Genomic DNA, 22,085 nt, shown 5'->3' with positions numbered 1-22,085 from the left:
CATCTGAAAGAAAATGTACCTAATTTCAAATCTCATGATTAATATAAAAACATTAATTTTAGTCATATGTTCTGAATATAGTCTCAGTAATGGAATTCTTTCTTTTACAGATAATCGCAATGGGACGCTAATGATAAAGCTGAATATTTTTTAAAACTTTAATTTTTCTTAGAACTAAGAATAATTTATAAGAACTTTTTTTTTGCTAAATAAAAGACCATGTTATTATTTTTTAGTTATTTTTAGTAATATTTAGTTGATTGTTGGACACCATTTGAAAGAGTTCAAGCCTCATATTCCCCAAAGAATAAACCAATATTTTCATTAATGAAAGATCTGATATGTCACATTTTCATCTCTGGGTTGCTGAATCAAGTAAAGATTAGCTTCACCTGGTATGATCAAGTCAAGAAAATAAACTCTATATGCTATTTTAGCTAAAAAGGTTAAATGAAATGTCAGTTATTAGTGAATTTCAGTACTTGGTTGATTTTTAATGCTCCAAATATAGTAAATAACACTTCCACTGAACTTTGAGAATGGCAGTATTTTGCAGAACATAAATTAAATCTTTGTAATGAGTCTGCAAAATTCAGTGATGATATATCATTCTCAGGTCCATGAACATGAGTGATTGTACTAGCAAGATAATTTTTCAGTTAATCTGTTTTACTCTTTTTTAAAAAAAATAACTCATATTTTGAATATTGTATATTATTATTACAGCATATGTTGGATTGTGATTCTGAGTCCATATATACATATTTAAAAGTAGTCCTTTTGAATTTTTGCATTAGCATATTTGAAATTCTTACATGACTTATGCTAAAAGTAAATATTAATATAAACATTTTAAATATACATATGAATGTGGAGAACATTTAGTAATAAAGAAAATAATTAAGTGTAATGCACTGCCAACTTAATTTTTTTTTTAATTTTTTTAATGTTTATTTATTTTTGGGAGAGAGACAGCAGGAGCAGTGGGGGGGCAGAGAGAGGGGGATGGATGATCTGAACCAGGCTCTGCTATGACAGCAGTGAGCCCAATGTGGAGCTTGAACTCACATACCAGGAGATCATGACCTGAGCCAAAGTCTGACACTTAACTGTCTGAGCCATTCTGGTGCCCCCCATCTTAATTTCTAATTCTCATTTTCTTTTATTGCATCAATGAATGGTTTTAGGAATGTCACGTAACTTTCCAAAAATAATTTGGCTTAAACCAACTTCAATAAAAATTCATAAACTGCATTTTATTCTTATTTATTCTTTCTAGAGGTGTAATTATATCTACATGTAAAATCACTTTTACCTACTTAACTTTACACACATGAAAATAAAACCAAAGCTTTGAAACACTAGTGCAAAGATACTCTAATTTTCTATTCCTCTGGATCCCCGGAGATTTGCCTAATGCTTTTGTGGCATGAAATAAAGGTAGATTTTATATCTGTTCTACTTTTCTTTGCTAAACTATTTACAAAAACAAAAACAAAAACAAAAACAAGATTTTATTTTGTCACAATCATTTTCTTTCATTACTGCAAATATAATAATCAATTTTACCCACTTAAAAAAACAGTATGTATCGTAATCAGTGTTATGATCAGCAACGCATAAATATTAGCAAGCATTCAAATGCTTGGACAGTTCTTATAGTAGTATAGATAGCATAGCGTATCATCTGTTAAGTAATAAAAAAAATACAAGCTTAAAAATGGATCTGGTATAATTAATTGGTATTTATTCATCAATTTAATAACTGTTTATTTATTTGAAATTTTAAGCAAATAGAAAATTGAAAATTCTAGGAGCACCTGGGTGGCTCAGTCGGTTAAGCGTCCGACTTCGGCTCAGGTCATGATCTCACGGTCTGTGAGTTCGAGCCCCGCATCGGGCTCTGTGCTGACTGCTCAGAGCCTGGAGCCTGTTTCAAATTCTGTGTCTCCCTCTCTCTCTGACCCTCCCCCATTCATGCTCTGTCTCTGTCTGTCTCAAAAATAAATAAACGTTAATTTTTTTTTTAAAAAAGAAAATTTAAAATTCTAGAATGCAGCCTTCTGTCTTTTTCCTTCTTCCTGATCCCCTAGTAATGCAAGGCTCCTCAGAGCACACTTCAAATAGAAGTATTATCATCCACCTTTTATCTTAGAATCAATGCTTAAAATGCACCCCATTATGACAATAGGAAAGATATGAATTTCTTTACTTGACTTTGAGCTCTTTTAAAAATAGAATCTATCCACATCTTAACAAGTCTTTTATGCTGATCATCTAGAATGACTGTATGTACTACATGCACTTTGTTCTACAGATGCATAAATAAAAGTTATATTATACACCCACAGATTTCACAAGACAAAGACATCCTAGAGATCATCTAATAGAAGTTAAGAGTTTCCTTATCAAAGATACATACAATCTAAGACTGTATTATTTGTTGATAGAAGTTTACTGATAGGGTCATCTCTCATATTTTGGCTTTTGTCCAGAACTCTTTTCTATGAAATTGCATATATGATGAACTTTTAACATACTTTCATCATGGTGACATTCAGCTTTCTGGAAGCTGAGCAATCTTTTGGCATATTTACACACAAAATCATGCAACAATTACAACCTCATCATTAGCTCAATATTTGTTCATTGTTTATTGCTCATTAGAGCTACAAAGATGCCATCCCCCTCCACCACTACCAATTTGTTTTTAATGGTTTGTCATTTGTTGTGTTTTGAGGAGTCTTTTCCGAATGTGATACAGAGGGGCTCCTGGGTACCTCAGTGGGTTAAACGTCTGACCTCGGCCTAGGTCATGATCTTGCCATTCCTGAGTTCAGGCCCCACATGGGGCTCTGTGCTGACAGCTCAGGACCTGGAGCCTGTTTCCGATTCTGTGTCTCCCCCTCTCTCTCTGCCCCTCCCCCATGCATACTCTGTCTCTCTCTCTCAAAAATAAAAATAAACATTAAAAAAACATTATTGAAAAAAAAAGAATGTGCTATGTAATTAAAGTTCATTGCTTGCTGTATTTAGTCCTCCCATCAGGGACAGATTTTCTTGACATTCGCTTGGCACTCAGTGTATACTGTCTGTATGGTGTCTAATACGTATGGTTCTACAATTGGAAAATTATTCTCTGTGACCCAGGTGGTATTGTACAGAATGATTTCGCCAGTATTGATTTAAGCAGTTGATGGTTGCATTGGAGAGGAAAGTCATTCAATTGCATCAAAGGGCTTTCAGTAAAAAGCAATTGGTTAAGCCTGTGCTAAATGACATCTTCAAAAGATGTCTTGAGTAATAACCTTAAATTTAATTCTAAGGTTTCCTCTATTTATTGCATTTTGCCTTCTCATTTAGTTAAAAGATTTTTAAAGGAGACAAAAAAAAAGGGTTTTGCCATGGGTGCTTGCTAAGCATTAAATTCACTAACAAATATTTTTTTCTACTAACAAATTTTCTCAGCTGGCATGTGAATTTGGTGGATATAATAGTAGTCAGCTTTCGTAGAGAAATAGCACAGCAGTCTGTTCTTGGGTTCCTATTTTGGGGACAGTTTAGAATAGTCACTTGCTACAATTTTCTTACAGGAAAAAAACCCTTTATATTCTGGAAGCATGCCTTAGTTTTTTAATTTAAAATTATTCACATTAGTTTGAAGCTATTGCTTCAACTATCATTTCTGTGGATTCTAAGGTAATCAAAATCTCTGAATTTTTATATATGCCACATTTGGAGAACAATTAACACCTGGCAGAACTTCCTCCTTGCCCATTGTAGGTTAGCACATTGATTAACATTACATGAGAGATCTCTCCTTTTTCTCACTGTTCCCAATGCCCCTTGAATTGTCCTGGATTTTGTTTTCTTCATTTAATTTGCCACACTTGAACCTAATTTGATTTACTCTTTATGATTATTATTTACTTTTTATCTCTCCCAGTGTAGTTTAAACTCCATGAAAGCAGGAACCCTTGCACATTTAATTCAGTCATTTATCCCAAATGCTTAGAACAGTAGAAAGCACTCAGTGAGTACTATTAAACAGATGAATCTGTTCATTCATACAAGTGTAAATAATAAATTATGTAAATAATCTTCTAAAGAAAATCATTTATTAAGCAATAACTATGTGGATATCTGTGCACTATTTCTGAGGAAGGAATGAGAATTACAGATGCCTTGATTCTAAAAGAGTTTACTAAGATCAACGCTAAATGGAAAACATAAATAGTTATGGTATGGTTCAAGAAGAAAGTCAATAGAGTTTCAATTTCTTCAGACAGAGTGTCAGGACAAGGTTTATGGTGAGGCACCCAAGTCCAGTCCAGAGGCAAAGGCACAATTGTCAGGCTCGTAGAGTGTCCTTCACCAGCAGTTTCTGCAGGAGGTTTACTAATCCTCAGAGTCCGGAGTCCTCTTCTTGATGATGATGATCTTCTCCCCGGTCTATTTTTGTCTGGCCGGTGTACAAGAACAATTATCATTTTAAAATTTCCTTTTAGTTCACTTTTTCATTTAATAAAATAGACATAACATTTTACCCATAGATCATGGAGGTTTTAATATTGTGATGCTTACAAATGTGAATCTTCCCTATTATTACTCAAGCTTCTAGATTTCTTGAGAATTTTTACAAGATTTTGTTTAAAGGACTATGTTTCTAATTTATATGCCTGTATCCTATATTTATTTATGTATACATAATAGATACCCATTAAAAATACACATATATATTTATAAAAATGTATAATATATATATAAACATGTCATATATATTTATAAAGGGGGATAGAAAGAGAAGTGGAGGAGAGAGAAATCAGGAGCCTACAATCCTGTCCTTTAGAAAGCACTTATTTCTGGGGGCCTGAAAGATATTCTCAGGAAGTACAGTATGCCAGGCCAACAAACACTGCACAGCTATATAGTGAGGTCATTGGACCACATGGAGAATTCTTATAGTCTATGTGAGAAATAAGGTAGAACCTAGAACAAAATCAGCCTGAATGGTTTGATTTATGTTAGCTATTTCTCTATGTTTACAAGCTAAAATAGTATGGGTCATGCGGCTCTAGTAGGAAACAAAAACCCTAAAAAACTACCAAGAAAAGTCAAACAAAGCACAAGAGACCCAGGAAGCATGATAGAGCCTCTCCATGTTCAGAGCTCTTGCCCAAAGTTTCTTTCCTAGGCATCTGCTGAGCAGAAGTGCGGTCCAGCATTCCAACTGGCTGTCCTAGTACATGGGAGGGAAAATGAGCAGAGAGAGGGAATAGTACCACAAATTCAGGAAGATGCTTGTGCTTTCACTAAGTAGTAATAGTCCTCTGTTATGTCTCCAGATCTCAGAGAAAAGGACAAACAGGTACTATTATCCTGTAGGTTCTGGACCCTAACCTATGTTCTTGAACTTGAGACTTAAGGAGCAATCCTTCTCCTAGAAAGTAAAGTGAAGGAACAAGCATAAAATGATGGCTAAGAAGACTTATTTCATTGGACCCTCGTATTGACAATAAAAATTGAAAAAATATGAATATATAATAGAATTCCAACCTGTAAGATAAAATACAGGGGGGGAAGTTTATGTTAAATCTTCAAAGGGAAAAACCTCAAAGGAAACAAATAGAGAATGAAAATTAAGCAGCCAAATCCTTTGTTCAGTTTTTAGGCAACAAAAATTCCATTTACATTGTAAACAAACACAAAGATACTCTATATCTTTTTTATGTTACAGAAATAAATTTTATAATAGGAAATAGTGTATCTTTGCACATTACCAGGGTATGTGTTTTAGTTTACCTTGAAGAAAGCATTTTAGTTACTTCATGATTTTTGATAATCTGCAAACTTCCAGAATGTGTTTGGCTAAGTGCTGAGAAAAGTTAGGGCTCTAAAAATGCAGTGGGAGGAAAGTGAGCACTGGAGGACCATCCTCTCTGACTTGTTTTCTCTTTCATGCTCTTTCACTTGCTTTTTCTTTTCACATAGGCTCTTTATTTCTTGGAATGGCAAGATCTGAACATAGATTGTGGCCTTAGAGGAAATCCACAGATAATACGTGTTATGAAATTTCTTCAAATAACTGCGGCTTTAACCTATATACGCTAGCACAAATTAAGAACAACAAATGACTAATTACCTCTTACGACATTTTGGCCTTACATTTATTTATTTATTTTTTTTACGTTGAGCGGGTTTATCAGCTTTTTTTGTACATTGGGAAGCTTAATATTTCAAAAGATTTTGTCTATACGCAGTTTTCACACGTCTTCAGTATTTTATCCACTGTTGATAACTCATTATACTATATCCATTCATGATCTATAGTTTATATCAATTAAAAATAGATTGAAATATGCAATTTGGTTTCTTAGTGAAATGTATTAGTTAATGCTTTATTTCCATGAAAAAGTATATACACTTTAAAAAATTGTTTTAATGTTTTTATTTATTTTTGAGAGAGAGAGAGAGAGAGAGAGAGCGCACAAATGAGGAACGGACAGAGAGAGAGAGGGAGATGCAGAATCCGAAGCAGGCTCCAGGCTCTGAGCTGTCAGCACAGAGCCTGACGCAGGACTCGAACTTATAAACTGCAAGATCATGACCTGAAATAAAGTTGGAAGCCCAACCAACTGAGCCACCCAGGGGCCCCCAAAATATACATACTTTTAAAAGTACATAATTTTATTATCAGAAACTGAATCATGGATATTGGGATTAGGATTCAGTTTTCCCTTATCTACTATATTCAGTAAAAAAAAAAAAAAAAAAAAAAAAAAAAAAAAAACTTTAGAATATGTGCAGTGAAAATGTGTATTGTTCAGCACTATTTAACATGTTTGGTTACTTCTTCTGAGGCTTATTTTATTTTCAGGAGGATAAAATAGTTTTTTCTTAAAATATGCTCTAATTTCTTACGAAAGAAGAATAATTTTTGTACTGCCCTTCTGGATTTAGCTCTAAGTGGGTAAAGAAGTATTACCAAGGGAAGGTATATTTTTTTAAGAAAAGAGAAGAAGGTCTTGTTTAAAAACTATAGATCTTATATTGTTGTATTGATTCTGATTTGTACATGAATCAGCTTCTAAGATGTCCCCACTAATCTCTACCTTCTGATAACCATGGCCTTGTGTAGTCTCCTTCCTTTGAGGAACTGCTTCTAACCAATACATATAGCAACAGTGAAAGTATGTCATTTCCATAACGAGGCAACAAAAGATTGTGACTTCTGTCTTGCTAGCCACATGTCTTTATTGCCTTCTTGGTCCGAATGCTGCATTTTGGAGAACCTCATGTGGCAGAGAACTGAGGCCCTCAGCCCAACATTCTGTGAGGAACTATGTCCTGCCAACAACTATGTGAACTTGAAAGATGTTCTTTCCGCAGTCAAAACTTAAGATGACTATGACTCAGAAACACTTTGTGAGCCCTGGAATAAAAGATTTAAGTAAACTGAGCCTGCATTCCTGATACACAAAACTTGTTGTTTTATGCTATTAAGTTTAGGGTAATTTGTTAGGCAATAATAGATAATCAACACACTGAGATAGAAATATGCTTCTTTATTTTGCCTGCAAGGCATATGAGATAACCAAATACTTCATTATGGTTTACATAAAATCTTTTTTTAGAATCTATAATTAATGGGAAGATAAGCATGGGAGTTGTGATGCTTAAATGTTGCAATTCTGTGCCTTGCCTGTGTTACTTTTATGCATGTGCTCATATTCTAATGTAATTTGCATTATTTTAGATGCATCATTGTATATGACAATTGAAGTATGCATATTATTTTAGAACAATGTCATCTTACCTGTATTAGGCAGAGGTCATTTAATAGTAAATAATATTTGAAGAAACAGCTAATATAAATCCCATATTTTACAAAAATTCTTAATTTCAAATATCATACCATGTGGTTTAAAAAGGAATTCGTGTGGATTAATGGCTAGCTTCCAAAATAAACCAAAGATCAATTTATTTTAAGGTAACATCACTTCCTCTATTTAAGAATGTTTTGCTTAGTTCCAAGATAATTCACTCATATTCTGAACACAAATTTGAAGGCTTTAAACCATGGTCATGACATGTGATGAATCCTAACATGTGCTTAATGCTTTGCTGAAACACAAGAAACAGCATATATAGCAATACTATTTAAAATGCACAGCTTATGTTTGACTCTGGGTGACAAGCAAGTGACAATGATAGATCCAAATGCAATCCTGACTTAGAGCGTCAATTAGGAAAATGGCAAAGGCCTTTCCAACATTATAAATTACTCTGTGAATGCCAGTAACAAAAGCTCTCACTGCCAGTAATTTTGCATGATTACAGTTTGGACAAAAGATAGCTGATGAGGGTGAAGCCTTATTATTTATGAAGTTGAAACATATTTCTTACCAGATGTATGACTTGAGCATGATCACAACAATATCTATGACTCTAAAACACACCTGTGTGAAACAAATTGCAGATTTAAGCCAGATTTTGTTATGTCTTTAAATTACAGCAATAGTATTTTTTGAGATATTAGTATCTAAGTTCTTAACAGTCACAGGGCAGCTTATTTTCTATGAAAATACATGCATGCATATTTTGATTATCAGTTACATCAGTTACTATGTCAAATGAATCATTATAAGCTTAGCTGCCTCCTTAAAATGCCTTAGAATCATAGCGTCAATACTATACTCTGTTAGCTTTAGATTTTCAGGAGAAAATGCTTACATTTTATTTTGTGTGACAAACAAGTGGGCAAACTCTTATGATTGAATTTGTAAAGTGCTTTATGTTACCATTAAAATATAGCACTTTTCTGGACTCCCTACTGCTCATGGCATGATGCATTGTTTGCTGATATAAATTCTAATGGTATCAAGCATCCCCCAAATAATTATTCTGTAAGTTCATCACTATCTGACCTTTCCACCATTAGTTTTTGAGTCTTATCTTTAAAAATGGAAAAATGTAAGGATTAATGAGGATTTAATCGTTCTTCATTTAGATTCATAAAATTTAAAGTTAAAAACTACCTTACAATTTATGAAGTTCAAGCTCCATATTTTCCACCTAAGGAAACAAGAACTCAGAAACCTTTAGTGACTTATTTGAGTTCAGTAAATTGAAAACTTCAAATAATATCATGAGAAGTCAAGGTTTATTAGTAAACCAAAAGGTCTTCTTGGGAAACAGGTAAGATCATAAATCATTATTCTTCTGTCCTTTCTGAATACTCAGGATATAGTTTTAAAAAGATAGAAACCATTCTAGATATTTCAAACAGAAAGGGGTTTATCTCAGGGTATTGATTATAAAGACATTAGAAAGTGTTGAAAGGTCCATGATGAAGGAAGATACTGCCAAACACAGAAAACAACCAGCTTCTCCTTTCCTGCTATCCTTCCAAACTCCCATTACTTATGCATTGGAGATAGAAGGCAAGAGAGTGGGAGAGATGCAGTTTGCAGGGGGCACCTGCTTGGCTCAGTCCAGTTGAGTATCTGACTTCGCTCAGGTAACAATCTCAACAGTTCATGGGTTCGAGCCCCACGTTGGGCTCTGTGCTGACAGTACGGAGCCTGCTTCAGATTCTCTGTCTCCCTCTCTCTCTCTGCCCCTCCCCTGCTCACACTGTCTCTCTCAAAAATAAACATTAAAAAAACTAAAAAGAAAAAATAAAAGGAATGTAGTTTACAGGCTTCAACCCAAGAGGTACAAAAGGAATTATAAAATTGATTTTAGAGCAGAGAGTCAACAGGAATGACATAGTTGGAAATAGGTACTTCTGATTCTGCAAAAGTAATGCATGATCTGTGTTCTCTGTTCTATGGCATTTCCCCAAATATCAGCACTTCGATGATTTTTCTCAATGGTCAATTAAGAAAGAGAAAAGGGGTCAGGGTTAATTTTCAGTTCATATCCAGATAGAGAAATTATATTTCCAGCCAAATGCAGTCCATATCAATATTCCTTCTACTTATGAAGGCCACCAGAGCCCATCCCTTACATCTGTGTACAGATGCTCAGCATAGACAGAAATGGGGAGTTTTCTCTGGGCTTTCAGGATTCGACTGTACCCCCACATAGAGCTTCTCTTTTGGATGTACACTTACCTTGAAACAGGTCCCATCTTCTTTAGATGTCTAGCAAATAGAATCTACTCAACAAGGGATCAAATTAGCAATAGTGCTTTTAGCAAAAATAACCTAAGAAAGATTAAAGAGAGGTCTCCTTCAAAATTTAAATTAGATATTTCTTTTAAATCTTTCTTCTTAAACAATAGCTCACAGGTCTTCCTCTTTTCGGTACAGCCTATAATATCTCTTTCCAATCTCTTCAGAGTAATTTACGTCTTACTTCAAGTCTTCTAGGTATATTCACCAGCAGACACTTGCCCTGCAGGTCAAACTTCTTCCAGAGGGACATGTTGTAGCTCAGGTTTCCCAGGAAGAAGAGTTCCTGAGGTGACTTTTTGTGTTAAGAAGGTTACTGAAGAGGGGCACCTGGGTGGTTCGGTCGGTTGGGTGTCCGACTTCGGCTCAGGTCATGATCTTGTGGTCCGTGGGTTCGTGCCCCATATCGGGCTCTGTGCTGACAGCTCAGAGCCTGAAGCTTGTTTTGGATTCTGTGTCTCCCTCCCTCTCTGACCCTCCCCCATTCATGCTCTGTCTCTCTCTGTCTCAAAAATAAATAAATGTTAAAAAAAAAAAAGGAGGTTATTGAAGAATGCGTTTTGAATCAGCATTTGCAGGGAGCGAAAGAAGCAGAAGGAGCAAGAGATAGAAGGTGAAATCAGATGCAGTCACAGCGAATGTTTCAGTCTGTTTCAAAGGAGCTCTGGACCTAGCATAGTCCTTCATGAATTGGTATAAAGCATCTGAGCCTTTACACCTCTGACAGAGACCAGTCTTGGATGTGGTTGCCCCATGAGGGTAGCATGGGTTTGGGTGAAGAAGCTTGCTTCAGTAAAGGGCGATCACTGTGAGCAGGTACTAAACTGTGAGCTGCTAGCCATTAACACTATCAGTATTTGAGGATGAATTCTGAAGGAGAGCTCTGGGCTTGCACCCCAGTGTCCACTACTAGAGGGATGGTAGATTCTCCTATTTACTGAGATAAAAAAAAAAAATGGGAGTGATGTGACACCTGGGTGGCTCAGTTGGTTAAGTGTCTGACGTAGGCCCAGGTTGTGATCTTGCAGTTTGTGAGTTTGGAGCCTGGAACCTGGAGCCTGCTTCGGATTCTATGTCTCTTTCACTCTCTCTCTCTCTCTCTCTTTCTCTCTCTCTCTCTCCCTCCCTCCCCCTCTCTCTCTCAAAAATAAGCATTAAAATTCTTTTTAAATTGAAAAATTGAAAATGAGAGTTCTAACCATATTGTTCAGACTTTCAGTGAACAAATATTTTCACCTCTTGCAAAATCTACCACATTCTCTCTAAGGTGATGCTACTGAGAAGACTTAAAACAATTACTTTTGTTCCTGCCCAGAATTTCTGCCTCTGGCGCTCTTCCTTTACACCTTATTTTATGAAATTGGGCATCATTTGTCATTGAGCTACCCTTTTGGATGCCACATTACTTAGCACACTTCACTTATTTAAATGCTGAGTAAATTCCTTGCTGTCCTTTCAGAGGCACTTTCTCTACCCCTTTGTAGCTGGGTGGGAGCCCTTCGGTGTCAGTGAAATCTCCAAGATTTTCTTGGAACTTAAAGACTAACTCTTGATGGCTAGCTAGAGTCAACAGCATTATAATACAAAATTGCCTTGTTGAGGGAGAGATATTCATAGCCTAGTTATCTTCAGCAGGTCCTTCAAATAAGAAATAGGGTTCACCCTTGACTCAAAAAGAGAGATACAACATTGCTGCTCCATTCCTCTGGAGGAAAAGAGCTCATTTGCTGCCCTGCTCCATGCTTTCTCCCCTGCAACTCATATAGCCAGGGTAATTCAACACACAGCACTTCAACTCTTAGTTTTTCATGGGAAGTCAGAATAAAGATCCCTTAACAGTGAAACCAATTATAAGAGATTGATCTCAGTGCTGGGAAAAAACAGAGTATTGGGTGTTTCTTGAGTATATTTCTTTCTGAATCTCTTACCTGAAGCCTTTTATGGGTTTATTGGAAGGTGTAGCTTCCACACATTATTTGGGGCAAAGTTATTCACAGTAAAAGTGAATTAGCGGCTCCTGGCTGGCTCAGTCAGTTGAGTGTGTGACTCTTGATTTTGGATCAGGTCATGATCCCAGCGTTGTGGAATTGAGCCCTCAGTCGGTCTCCTTGCTGAGTGTGGATCCTGGTTAAGAGTTTCTTTCTCTCTCTCTCTCTCTCTCTCTCTCTCTTTCTCCCTCCCTCCCTCCCTCTCTCTTTCCCTCTGCATTTCTCACCAGCTCATGCTCTCTCTCTCCAAAATAAAATTTAAAAATAAATAAAAAATAAAACCGAATCAGTGATCTTTGGCTTTGCATGACCCTAAGGTTGCTGGCCTTCTAATTAGAAGTGGGGAAGCTGATGGCCCAGAATCGATAGGATCTTACTTGTATGAAAAACAGCCTCAGTAGCTCTCTAATATGAAATGATACATCCAGTCAAAACTTTTCTGCTCAGTTTTGCTATCTGAGACTAGCCAATGTTGCCTTCTACTTTTGAACCCCCAAAATAGCTCTACTAACATGAAGCATATGAGGGCTCAGTTCTGTTGCTAGAATCTCTAGGTTTCTTCAGAAAGACTTTGTTATGCATCAATGTCGGAGTGGCTTGTGCAGCCTGCCCTAATTTTCCACATCCAGCCCCACTTTGCCAATCATATTTCTCCCTATAAAAAAATCTCTCAGGACTTAACATATATGTGTAAGTCATTTCTCTTTGATGCTGATGTCTGGTAAGAAACTTGACATACAAGTTCCTGAAATGGTCCTCATTACTGAAAACACATTCAAGGGCTGTCAGCCACAGTGACAGACACATTTGTGAATTTGAGAACATAGGTAATCCTAATGGTGACCCCTGGAAAAAATGTATCAAATGTCATTGCTTCTCCCTCGGAGGACCTGACACCTTTCTCACGCAGCGGTAAATTTTCACCACTACTTAGTCATGCTCTCTAATCTCTGGCACATTTCTTTTGTACTTTTTTGATATGGCACATAGTTTCAATCATTGATTCCACAATCTTAAAAGCTAACTGCACAATATTATTTTAGCAGATAAAGAAAACATAGGTCCTAGAATCAACCAATGCATAACTGCCTTTCGAGGAGAATATTCAAAATCCTCAGAAATTCTGAGTCTTTTTTAGCAGAGTTGAAGATCTGTTTCCAGCTCCTGAGTTGACAGAGGTTTTTGGATATTACCAAGTTATCTCACAAAATGCTGTGCAAATACTATATCTCAAAGAGTGCATTCCCCTGACCTTCAAAGCAGGGATATGACAATTCAGATTCTTCTTTGCCTTTCTTATGGCATTGAAATCAAATATAATGGGCCACTGTTCAAACCAAATTCTCATCTGAGATTTAACAGTCATTCTAGGAGAGGTATACTCATCAGTTAGAGTGATCTAAAGCAAAATGCTAAGTGCTGTATCTTAGTTTATGGATTTTAGTTGCGACCTTAAGTAGTCTAGGTATGACCGTCACTAAAATCAGCCTCTATTTTAGCTCTATTCTAACTCTGAAGCACAACCACGATGTTCTTGGATTATCCCCAAATGCAAATTTCTGCACACGCCAGTTGGTGAGCTATATGGCTTCTACCAAAGAATATCATAAGGAAAGCTTAGGTAGTTTGCATTGAGTAGCTCATAAGACTTAATTCCTAAACACACACACACACACACACTCTTGAAACCAGGCTTCTTTCTAAAAATTATATCAAAAGTTTCTAAGACCAGAACCTTTCTCTCTCCACTTTTCATCAAATTTTCAACCACTGAAATCTCTCCTTTCTTATGTAGAGCAATTTAACTCAATCTCAAATTGGCAATAATATTTTCTACCTATCAATTTCTGAAACTCCAGCTTCCCAGCCCCCAAGGAAGCTTATTAAAGTATTATTAAATACTTATTGATTTACCTATTATTGAAAGAAGCTTACAAAATCTTTATCCAACACAAGCAGATCTAATTCCAAAAGGTGGGACAGGGATTATCCTACTGGTAACAAGGAGAAATAAAATTGTGTTTATAAAATTATATCAAAAGTAAGCAGCAACAGACATTGTACAACCAGACATTTTCTATGGTGAAGAAAGAAAATATCCTTTAGCAATAAAGAGAAGTTTTTTTTTAAATAAAGCTTAAGAAATTTCAGATTAAAGATGAAAAACCTTTAATATCTATATGGAGGAAGAACTAAAATTAGAGAAATCTGGATCAGCTATCACATGTAACTAAAAAGGGACATGAGGAGAAGAAGAAGAAGCAATTCAAATCAGAGACCACTCCCATAAGAATATTCAGATAAATATTTTTACAGTTTATTACATAAAATTATGCTTTTAATAACTGCTTAGCAACACAGACCTAGTTCTTATTTTATAAGTGAGGATTGTCCATATATATATACATATATATATATATATGTATATATATATGGCTTTTATCTATTTGCATGAATATACTACATGTTACACAAACAACAGAAATGCTTTTCATGCTTAGAGCTTCATTTTCCTCTCACTCCCTTCCTCCCCCATTAAATTCACTAATTCAAAATAATTTTATGAATTATTCAAGCATAACTTAATAACTGATCTCTATGAGCACATTAGTTTCATAAGCAGAAAAATTTAAGAAGAGGTTACTAATATGTGTGTGTGTGTGTAGCAAGAAATGGTGAAACAGTCACAAAAACTAGTAGTAACTTCAGAAAGTTTAGTAAATAGGACTATTCAATTATAAGGCATTTTGATGCTGAAATAGGTTTCATACATTAATTAATATTAAATTTGAGAGATCTTTGGTTTTATTTTATGACACACTCTAATCCTAATTCCCCTTATCTCAAAATGGCATGAAGAGATAAAAGACATGGATGTATGTCATGACGAAGGAGAAATACAGGGAATAGGTGTTAAAATTCATTTTAAATGTGTATATAATTAGACTGAACAACCAGGAAGAATGCTTTGCCCAACTCTATAGGACCATTGGTTTGTATTTTGTAAGAATTTGAACTTATTTGCCCTTTTGGGAGGCAATGAAAAATTGTTTCTTTTTTTACAAAACTACCTATCAAATAGGATTTCTTTTTAAAAAAAATATGGACAGTTTGCAGTTTTAGCTTTTCTATTAATGAAGCAGTGTAGCGTAAGTTAATATTATAACCATGATAGCTCTAAATTTTGATATCTGGATTATATTTCACATCTCTTTGCTTCTCATTTCACATTTTCTTTTGAATACAGTTCTAGTGTGATCAGTAGATATCTAAAATCTTTCAAACCACTTTTTGGCACTATTTTTTCACATTGCCTATTGTGTCAGTTCTGTCTTCCATTTTTATAAATCAAAATGTAAAACTTGAAAAGTTATTCATGATGTCAGATCACTAAGGCTCATAAGAATGAAATGGAGTGTGAGTGGTTGTGGGTGTGTGATATATGGGTTATGTATGTGTATATATATGTATATGACCTATATGTTTATATCTATCTATCCATCCATCCATCCATTTATCTTTATATATTTTATCCTAAGAAATTTATTACCTTAAAGATAACTTCCATGTATGAGGAAATATGAGGTTGTCTAGGAGAATACATTTTCATATACTGTGCTTCTTCCATTTGAAGGAAATCTGAGTTCTATCTTTCTTAGTTTGTCCTTGCTTGTGTCTTGACAGTTTACAAACCATTTTGACTCTGCAATTGCAGAGATTTTTTCTAAAATACAAAGGTTCTGTGTATCCCCTTTAGGTCTCAAATCCTATGGGAGAGAAATCCAGACATTGTAGTGTATCCACAATGGAGGGAATCTACTATTTTCAGAGGATCAACATTAGTCCTCCTTTACTGGGTAACAAGTGCTTTGATTTCCCTCTATGATTGGGCCCTTTTGAAAAGCAAGCTGTCTTGTTGGGATGCAAATCCTGTGATATATTAAATCAAATTTTCAACTGTGCCCCCAATGGAGGGAATCTGGAGTTATCATCAAACCAGTATCAATCCCCACTTATCCAGTAACCAGTACCTCATTTTTTCTTTTGTGATTGTTTCTCCCACGATGCATACAACCTCATTGGGGTCAGGGACTAGGTTGGACATGGGACTCCCACTTGTCAAACCACTCTCTTCCTTCTGGGCATTTCAATTTTGAAAGAAATGAGTGGGAAAGGGTTGGAGGGATTTAATTCAGACGTCTAGATTGTTCTTCAGTTTCTGGTCACTGCTTGCCTCTGGTTAAATCCTTTCACCTTATCTTAACTTTTTTCTGAGGATTAGGTCTTCACTTTTACTTTGATTCTAAGAGATATAGCAGATGGTTCCAATTAGTTTTGGTGTTGTTGTTTTTGCATACGTGCGAGTCAATTTCTATCATTTATAATCAAAGGACCCTCATTAACCCAGTATTCATTATGGGCATTTTGCCTACCTCTTCTGCTCCATTTCTAACCACTCAAGATAAACTCTTCTGGTAGTTCTTACTCATCTCTGTGCCTTTTTATTGGCTAATCCATTTGGCTAGAATGTCTTTTCTGGCTCCCTTCTTCTTTATGTGCCCTACCTAATTCTTATCTTTTCTTCTCAGTTGTTTCCCTTGGGAAACCGTTCTAACACTTCTTAACTTCTCATAATAGAATGGGTTTCTCTTCCATATATTCCAATTGCAAGCAAATTGTGCAAACTTTAATCATAGCAATGATATTGTAAGTAGTTTCTTACTTCCTTATCAGTCTCCTCTGCCAGAAATAGTTGCTCCGGGGAAGGTTCTGTGCCTAAATCTCTGTGCTTTCAGGACCTACCATATAATCTCCTTATGCAAAATATAATAAAATGTTTGTTGAATAATTAATGACTGGGTAATCTCTTGCACAGAGAGTTCTAGATAGTATAATTATTATATATTGGAAAGCTCTGATATACATTTCCTCTAATCTGGGAGTTGTCCTTCACATACCGATAAAAGTTTAACATCGACATGTAAGTGCAAATTGTGGCACATTGGCTGATACCCTGTGTTTGAAAATAGTACATTAGTCTGGATATCTATCAAAACTAGAAGGATCATTGTGTTATTGTCCAAACTGTGACACTTTAAAAAATATTTTTTTAAATGTTTTATTTATTTTTGAGACACAGAGAGACACAGCATGAGCAGGGGAGGGGCAGAGAGAGAGGGAGACACAGAATCTGAAGCAAGTTCCAGGCTCTGAGCTGTCAGCACAGAGCCTGACGTGGGGCTCGAACTCACAAACTGTGAGATCATGACCTGAGCTGAAGTCAAACGCTTAACTGACTGAGCCACCCAGCCACCCCCAAATTGTGACACTTTTGAGCAAGAAAAAAAGGCCTGTTTTTCCAGGACAACTCTTATAAGCTGACATTGTTATAGCTAAACTAGGATATATGGTCATATTAGTTACAATTAACTGACAGCAGTGACAGGACCAGCAAAGTAAATGTTTCTGTGATCACCATTTTGATAGCTACCCATGTCCTGAAGCCGGATTATTTTACCCAACATCTTCAGTCTGACTACGGAATGGATATTTAACAGGCAATTTAAGGAAATTGTAATTATAATTTCAAGAAAGTATAATTTTGCTTTATTTTGTTTTGTTTTCAGGCTAACAATTATCTAAACTACTTGAAAAACAGGAGTCAACCCCTCTTCCCACCATTTATTCTTCAAGCCCAGCCTGTGGATGAAAGTTATTTTAATGGTGTTTCTTAGGGAGACTTTTGTTTATTTCAAAGACATTAAGAATATTAGTTAGTATATCTCTATGTTCAGATTATTTTACTTCCTTAGAAATACAGAAAATTCTTGGATTTAGAAAAGCCATCTTTTAATTTCCTTTGGTTTGAAGCTCCATTTGGAGTGAACTGAATAAAAATTTGCCCTAAAATCCAGCACTGCTCAGTCTACTATTAATGTACAACTGAGGAGTCCTTAGGGTGCAAAGCCAAGGACTCATACTACCAAGTGCTTAAGTAAAAATGCTTTAAGCATTCCTTGCCCTCCAGTCTCCTCTATTTCTTTCCATATTCTACACTCTTGCCTCAGTTTTGAATGCAGTCTGTGAAAAAAGACATTTGACATTGAATTTACCTTCTGTCCAAATTCAGTGCTTGAAGAAACATGTCTGAGAGTATTCTGGTGAACTTTCCATTGACATTTAAAATCTGCTAGACACTACACTATTCCCAAGAGGAGTTCTGCCATTGGGGCTAAAAGCCAATTTGTCTGTCACAAAATGTGGAATAAATTTGGAGATTAAAAAAGTAGAGATCTCTAACTCTCTGGTTAGTAATAATATTGTCTCCAAATAGCAATCATCTTTTCTCAGGCATATGCAATAGGGCCCTGGAGGAAATCCATGTAATCTTTGAAAGAAATAAATGTTACTAGTCCAATAACACTGGAAAGAAATATAGAGTGTTATGAAGTTGGATAACAGAGTGGGTATATATGTCTTTGGAGGGCCAATGGAGATGAAAACAAAAGCATGAACCCCTGTAAGAATAAAGTCTCCATTCTTCTGGGGATGTCAGAGAGGCTGAAAAGCCTCATGTGTGTCCTTTGTGCAGAGGAAATTAGATTGACATAATCATCCACACCGTATGTGGCTCCTGGATACTGGAAACAAAAAGGACAGAACCACCAGGGGGCAGGCCCAGAAAGGATAGAAAGAAAAAGATAGTGGCCATGCAGTCTGAAGAGCTCGAAATAGATCTAGATACTCTGAAGGTTCAGCACTTACCATGCCAGCCCGGCAGACCTGGGAGAATGAAAATCAAGACACGTAACCCTAAAGTTTCACATACAAGGTTGAGAAAAGTATTTTTGCTGCCATGGTTGTAATGAGTGCATAGGTTTTGAATTAATAGAACTTCCCAAGAATTCTGTGACTACTTCCTTTGATTTTTGTATATGTGATACTGATACTTAAATATTGATCTTATTAATTAGATTTTTATAATTTCTTGTCATGATATCATATTTTATAAATAACATATAAAGTATATTTAAAATTATATGACATCAAGTTTGCTTTTTCTGATGAAAACTTTCCCATACAGTAGAATGTCTTCAAGAAGTTTAAAATTCTATGAAATCCTAATTTATTAAAATTTTCAACATGCTCTCTGACCATAAGAAAAAGTACTAGAGAGAAACGACCATTTGCATTGCTATTTGCTTTTACTACGAAAAACAATTAATATACTTTTGAGCCTATCAGACACTTTCCATAAGTATTTGGTAAATCAGCATAATTAAACGGAATGGAATAAGAAGTTGGAACACTATGTCAGTCTAAAGATAAGCTTATTCATGTATTTCAACTATGTACAATATCCTAGGAACCTTGGTAAAATGCTGGGAAGACAAATTATAAGACAGGATTTTCTCTAATAAAACTAATTTCTCACTATCTGTTGGAGAAGGTAGATGTAAGAAAGGACAAATAAAATAATTTTCTAAATACAATAAAAATATGTCTAAGGAAAAGAGGTTGTATAGAGGAAGTCGGTGTTAGGGGAAGATGATATTAGAAAAATCTACATAGAGAAAGAAAGCATTATGAAGAAATAACAATCAAGAATAGGGTAAGGGCATTTTGGATTGAAAGAAGAATTTATTCAAAAACCAGTGAGCAAAATATCAATGTGAACCCCTAGAAGTATAATTAAATCACATTGCAATGAGTGTAAAGTTTGTCCTCAAGAGAGAGAAAGAAGCAGGTCATGGAGAATCTTTTAGGCTGTGATAAGGGACTTGATTGGGGCCAGGCACAATGAAAAGCTATTAAAATGTAGCCATGTCAAGGGCAGGCCAGGCTGTCTTTTACTTTTTTAATCTCTAGATCCAAACAGTGTGTAGCACATAGATGAACCATAGATTTTGGTTTATTCATTTTTGTTATTTGTTTTCAGTGACTGAAGAAATGGCTAGGTGATTGGATCAAGTGCTTTCACTGGAGTGATACTATTAGGGGTGTATCTTAAATCTGTTTATTTTAATGTAAAGTATAATATACAGCAGTAAGTTTTAAACCTGGGAATATGGAAAACAGATAAAAAGCTTAAAAAAAGAGTTCTTGTGTGGTGCCTATGTGGCTGAGTCGGTTAAGTGTCCAACTTCGATTTTGGCTCAGGTCCTGATCTCACGGTTCATGAGTTCGAGCCCCACATCAGGCTCTCTGCTGTGAGTGCAGAATGCACTTTGGATCCTCTGTCCCCCCATCCCTCTCTGCTCCTCCTCAGCTCTCTCTCTCTCTCTCTCCCCCTCTCAAAAAAAATAAACATTTAAAAAATTTTAAAAAAGCATTCTTGAGAGATGTAAGATTGTGGATTAAGGTAACCCCAATGGAAGGGGCCCAAGGAGCGTGGGTGTGTGTCATGTAAAACAAATAAAGAAATGAAATTTGGAAATTTGTTGGAAGTGAAGTCATAGGGAGAAAGGGAAACAGAAAGTAATTTGTATTTTCTGACCCAAATGACTTAAGAATATCACTATCTGAAGTAGGGATTGCAAAAGACAAGTTTGGAGGCTTGTGGAGAAAGGAAAGTTCAATTTAGTTCATGTGTTGACATGAAGAGGGCTTATGTTATATCTGAACCTCAAATCAAGTATTTCTTGCATCCTTCTGAATAGAAATCAGAAATGGCAATTTATTCTGTTAGCTCCTAAAAAAGCCAGCCTGTGTTTGATTATACCAATATGCAAGTGGCAGCTTTGGCCACTTGGAGTCCAGTGACTTAGCAGCTTCAGAGATATGGGACTGGCTACCTTTCCGCAGGGTAAGCTGGGTTTTCTAAAAACTGGCATATACAGCTCACCAGATCCAGAAATGTGGGCTCCGAACTTTTCTAAATAAAATGAATTCAACAGCCCCTTTCCAAAGATGCTAGATTAGGTATTAATTAATTCCTTGCACTAATTTCTCATTTGTGCATTTACTTTTTCATTCAAGGCCATTTCTCCGGGGAAGTCAACAGTTCTGTGCCAGATCTGCCTGTTGGATGGCTTCTCTCTGTGTTGTGTCTTTGGGCTTAGAGCTGCTTTGTAATTTCAGTGAAGATACAAGCCTATAAACAACTTTAGCGTTCCTCTGTCAAGAGTTTGAAAACCATTGTGAGAATTCAAGGAGAGGATGAGGAAAGGACACAAAAGATTCAGTGAAAGGATTAGAAGACAAAGTCTAGTAAAAAACTGTTAAGTACTTTGAACAGACAGAAGTGAGTTCAGATAACTTGGAAATGCATTGCTGGGGAATCAGAAGTGCTTTTCAGACAATACAAAACAGAGGCTGCCACTAAAGCTCTGGTGGTTATTTTCTTTACTTTCACAAGGATTTTCTTGGATTCTTTTTTTGTACTAACATTAGAACATCACATTAAAAACATTAGTCACACTTTATGGAGGCATTTATGGATAAAATATAGAGAAATTATTCTAATTTATGTAGACATTTATAGCTAAAAACAACAAAAAAAGCACTCAGTTACTAAAGAAGCACAATGCAGAGCTGCATAACTTAAATTTGCATTATAATTTTCAATAAACACGAATTTTTGCATAGGAATAACTTTGAATCAGTAGCAATTATACTTTATTTCTGCATATTTGTATGAAAAATAGCATAATAAACTTAGATCTTAAAATTTCTACGAATAACAACTCAAGTTTGTGTGCTATACCAGAATAGTAATAATTGTATGAATGACAACAAAAAAACAAAATTTGATATCTAGCAATAAACTTACTACAATGAGCTTGCTACATTTAGGAGATATACTTTTGAGATTCAGGGAGTCCCATTGTAGTGAATGCACAAAGTATCTTTAAAAATGATACCATTATCATTCCTACCTCACACAAATCCCCAGATTTGTATGTGCAATTATTAATAA

Source organism: Panthera pardus, unplaced genomic scaffold (assembly GCF_024362965.1).
Source record: "Panthera pardus isolate Hobbes unplaced genomic scaffold, ASM2436296v1 HiC_scaffold_13, whole genome shotgun sequence".
Lineage (NCBI taxonomy): Eukaryota > Metazoa > Chordata > Mammalia > Carnivora > Felidae > Panthera > Panthera pardus.
This window is presented reverse-complemented; position numbering follows the sequence as displayed.